Source organism: Arachis ipaensis, chromosome B05 (genome assembly GCF_000816755.2).
Source record: "Arachis ipaensis cultivar K30076 chromosome B05, Araip1.1, whole genome shotgun sequence".
NCBI lineage: Eukaryota > Viridiplantae > Streptophyta > Magnoliopsida > Fabales > Fabaceae > Arachis > Arachis ipaensis.
In genome coordinates, this window is record NC_029789.2 from 135,969,059 (window position 1) to 135,974,566 (window position 5,508).

The following is a 5,508-nucleotide window of genomic DNA, read 5'->3' on the forward strand; positions in this document are numbered from 1 at the left end:
CTGATATATTATTTTTAGGACATATAATAAATTTGTTATTAGTAAAAAAATTTAAATATTTTTATTTAATAAGTATAAAATATATAGATTAATAATTTAAATTTTATATTTTTAATAATTTTTTAATTTATAAATTTAATATATGTCTTTAGAAAATGGTATAAGATAGATAAATGTTATATAGTGTAGTGTTTTTGTCTCCTTGGAGTAAGTTTAATGTTTAAATGGTCCTATTTAAGTTTCCAACGTTTTAAAATTGACTCAACGTTAGTTTTGTCATTAGGGATCTGTTAACAGGATTGATGACGGGATAAAATTGAGACGATTTTAAAACGTTAGAAACGTAAATAGAACGAAAACGTTGGAACAAAAACGATACATAAAAATAAATTTTAATTTTATCCTTCAATAATATTAATTTTTTACAATATGTAGTTATTTAATTATTTTTTAATCACATCGAAGTAAATTACACTTAATCATATTATTTTCATTCTAAATAAATTTATTTTTTTATAATTTTACTTTTAAAGATTTTTACTCTTAAATATTAAAGAATTTCGATACATTAGAGACAAAAGGTACAATTTATACTTTATTGTATATCTATAATTTTTTTTCTTTTTTGCAAGTTTATGTACTAGTCATTCTACAAACATTCCATGATGAGTAAAAATATTTAAAAGTAAAATTATAAAAAAAATAAATTTATTTAGAATAAAAGTAATGTGATTAAATTTAATTTACTTAGATGTGGTTAAAAAAATTTGAATAATTATGTACAGCAAAAAATTGATATTATTGAAGGATAAAATTACAATTTATTTTTATGTATCGTTTTTGTTCCTAACGTTTTCGTCCTATTTAAGTCCCTAACGTTTCAAAATCGTCTCAATTTTGTCCTGCCATCAATTCTGTTTACAGATCCTAATGTTAGGACAACGTAACATTGAGCCAGTTTTAAAACGTTAGGGACAATTTTAAAACTTATCCCAAAGTTGGAGACAAAAACGATATTTTACTCTTTTATATAATATTAAGCAAATAAAGAATATAAAATCTATGATTTCTTTTTTTATATTTCATTTTAAATCATTGTTAAAACAACAATGCTAGGAAACCAACTCTATATAAGCCAAGAATCAGCCAACTAGTAAACCAGAGGCACCGGTGACTTTAATTGGATGTTGCTACTGATAGGCACACGGATGTTTCTTTTTCTTGTAAATTGGATGATTTTGGATATGATTTCTATGTTTCATGTGTTATGCATTAATAAAACATAATTAATTATATGGAACCAACTAATTAATGATCAAAGCATCTGTTCCGTGATTCTCTCTTATCACTAGCGTATCTTCCCTCATGTTTTGAACGTGGTCAACAATAATTTAAAAAACAAATTAAATTATAAATTAATAAAACTAATTATAATTAATTATGTTGTTCATTATTGGCTGATTATTAGTTGGTTCCATATACTTTTCCTTGTTAAAATTTCGTTGTTATACATTATCTTTCAACTTATTATGCAATGGAAATTAAGGAAAGAACAATTTTTTTTTTTAATTTCACACTAAGAAATTGAAAATACTTTTTTTCTACTTTAGTTTTGCAATCGTTATCGTCAAAATTCAGTGCGACATAGAGAAAGAAAACAGTGACTTTAAAATAGATAAATGTAATCACAACAAGCTTTTGAGGCTTCTGGTTGAATATTTTTGTTGTTTAATTTTGATATTGTCATTACAGTGGTGTTTCTCATTATTATTGAAGATTTATGTGTAATTAAAGGGTGTAAAAAATAACAGAAAGTAAATCGAAGCCTCAGTTTTTCAGCTACACAAATCTAAGGATCAATATTACTTGTAAATTGGACTCTCGGATTTACTTTCAAGAGTGACATGCATGCATGCAACAATGGACGACTAGATTTGATTCCAACATGATCGGACGACTAAGAATGGGTCTCCAAATCAAAGCCTCAGATTTGTGAGGCATGCTAATCCAACGGACAAAGTTGAATTTGCGAAGATTCGACGGTTAGAGACGCTATAATATTCGAAGCCTCAGATTTGTCCCCCGTCTAGGTGTCGCCTATGCAGATGGTTGACGCGAAAATGTGTGTGGTGGGAGGATATTCTCTGTCTTCTCTACTCATTCACTCCACTTGTTACATGATAAAGACTCTATAGTGCAGTAACTGTATCAGATAAAAAGGATTAGTTAGTGTAACTGAAATTAGTTAGGTTGTTAGTATGTTATCAATGAAATCAGATTTTTCCTTCTCTCTCCTTCTCCTCTTTCTCTGCTAGTTGATCCCTCTTCTTCTTGTTGCTCTCTTCTCTTGCTTCGTTCCTTCTCTTTCTCTTCTCTTCACACTTGAACTCACTTGACAGAGTTGATAAGAGTTGCTCTGCTTCATCCATGGCTGTTTCAACATGGTGCGGTGAGTGTGGACTAAAGTAGAGGCTCCGATCACGAGATCGAGTGTGAAAGGTCCTGATCTGAAGAATCGTGCAACTGTGCAAGGATCTTGAGCATGGAAGCTTGGGATCTGGTCAGTAGAATTTGACGACCCTTGGAAATTGAAGGTTTTCTTTGAGAAATTGAGAAATTGAACCAGAAATGGCAGAACAAGTTTCGCAGAACATTGACATTCAAGTTCTTGCAAACCTGTTGAATCAGGTCAATCAGCTACAAACCGTGCGAATGTGAATCCGATCATGGATCTGGTGAGTCCTTATTTTCTGCATTCTGGAGAAAGTCCAGGAGTGCCTTTAGTTTTAGTAATTCTTGGTGCAAATAATTACCATGCATGGGAGAGAGTTATGTGGAGAGCGTTGAAGTCAAAAAACAAATTAAAGTTTGTTGATGGTTCCATTACTAAACCAGCAGAAGAAGACTCTTTGTTTGAGGCATGGGATAGGTGCAACACCTATATTGTGTCTTGGTTGAATCTTTCTTTGAGTACAGAGATAGCACAAAGTGTCATGTGGTGAAGAATGCCGCTGACATCTGGAATGCGCTAAAACACAGGTATTGTCAGGGTGACTTGTTTAGAATTGTAGAATTGCAAGAAAAGTTGTTTGCAACCAAACAGGGTGACTTGAGCATCACTACGTATTTCAACAAATTAAAGGGGCTCTAGGAAGAATTAGACAATTTTTCTCCTGTGCCAGCTTGTAAGTCTTGTATTGGAGAGTGTGACTGTGGCCTTGATGTTGTGAGAAAGCATAAAGAAGACATGTGTGTGGTTAGGATGCTAAGAGACCTCAATGATCAATATGCAGTTGTAAGATCACAGGTAATGCTCATGAAGCCACTTCCCGATGTTGATGCTGCGTTTTCATTGTTTCTGCAACAAGAACGACAAAATGTGGAACCACTTGAATGTAGAACCTTGATGGCCAGCTCAGACACAAAGTTGAATTATGCCATGAATCCCCAAGCAAGCTCAAACACGAGAGGGGGAAGAGGCTTCAAAGGTAGAGGTGGTAGAACCACTTATGGAAGAGGCAGCTGAACTCAAGGATACAAGCAGTGCATCCTTTGTGGAAAAAGTGGTCCCACTGAAGACACATGATTTTCCATCCCATTTGAGAACTGAAAATGGAGGAAGCATAATCAACAATATAATTGCTGATGAGAATGATGAAAAAGTCAGCAATACACCTCAGAAAGTTCAGCATGACTCCAAGATCTCATTTTCTGCATATCAAAAGTTGGCATTATTGGCACTTCTAGAGAAGCAAAAACCACAACAGCAAAGTCATAATCAAACCACCACGCTACCCTCTAACCAAGGTATTGCATTCATCATGTCATTAGCTACTTTTAGTCATTGTTCTTGGGTCATTGACTCAGGAGCCACTAACCATGTCTCATATTCAATTAGTGCATTTAAAAGCCTATACCACATCAAACATGTGCATATAAACCTACCGGATGGAACACAAAATGTCACAGATATAGCTGGTACCATAGAGTTTATTGCCCAATTTCAATTAGTACATGCATTGTTTATTTTGAAATTTAAGTTCAATTTGATATCAGTATCGAAGTTGACTAATAATCTGAAATGCAAGTTCATTTTTGATGACTCCAATTGTGAGATACAGGATCCAGTTTTCAAGAAGAGGATTGGAGTAACTGAACAAAGAAGGGGATTGTATGCTTTTGAGAATTTAAAACCAGTCATAGCAACAAATATCACATCAGCATTGTCATCTATGGTCTTGCCCTGCAATTCCAGTAAAGATGATTCAGAAGCAATTTGGCATATTAGACTAGGTCACATACCATCTCAGAGAATAAATGTGATGCAAAAATCATATAATTTTTTTTAAAATAAAGGGAACATTGGACCCTGTGACTCTTGTCACTATGCTAAACAAAACGACTTTCATTTTCTTCTAGCATGTCTAAGTCTGTGAATTTGTTTGAGCTAGTACATATGGATATCTAGGGCCCCATTGGAACAGTTTTCATTGGAGGACACAAATATTTCTTGACTGTAATTGATGACAAAAGTAGATATACTTGAATTTTTTTCATGAAATCAAAGGCTGAGACAGCTTCTCTTGTGCAAAAGTTTATAAATCTTGTTCAAACACAATTCAATGTTTCTGTAAAAAAGATGAGAATCGATAATGGCCTTGAATTCAAGTTAAATTCTTTCTACAATTCCAAAGGCATAGTGCATCAAACAACATGTGTTGAGACTCCTCAACAAAATAGAATTGTAGAAAGAAAGGATCAACATATTTTAGAAATAACTAGGGCATTAATGTTCAAAGCAAACATGCTAAAGATTTTCTAGACAGATGCAGCAACACAAGCTATTCATATTCTTAATCGCATACCTAGCATTCTATTACAAAATGTTTCTCCTTATGAAATTTTAAAAGGAAAATTACCTGAGATTGAATATATCAGGGCGTTTGGCTGCTTGGCATATGCTGCAATCTTGACAGCTCATAGAAAGAAACTTGATAAGAGGGCCCGAAAATGTGTACATCTTGGGCACAAACCAGGGACAAAGGGCTATTTGCTATTTGATCTATCAACTAGGGATGTCTTTCTCTCTAGAAATGTTATCTTCTATGAAAATGTTATGCCTTTTGCATTAAATGCATTCTCTGATCCTAGTCAAGCACAAAGCACACACCATCAAATACATCTACTACATTCACAGATCCATTTGACATTACTCACAATACATCTTTTAACAATCCATTGCATAACACTGTCACGTATTCACCTGCATCACAAACAGATGTTCAAGATACCACGTTGCACAATCATGCATCATATTCTGATTACATTGTTTCTGATTCAAGTGAGTTCCAGATTACTCATGATCATGCTCCTTTAGATGCATTTATCAGAGGCTCAGAATTTGAAGCCTCAGGGGTGATTCATCAAGATCATACTGGTCTTAGAAGATCAAATAGGACAAAAAAAGCCCCCCCAACGTACCTGAAGGATTTTCATTGTTTGATGTCT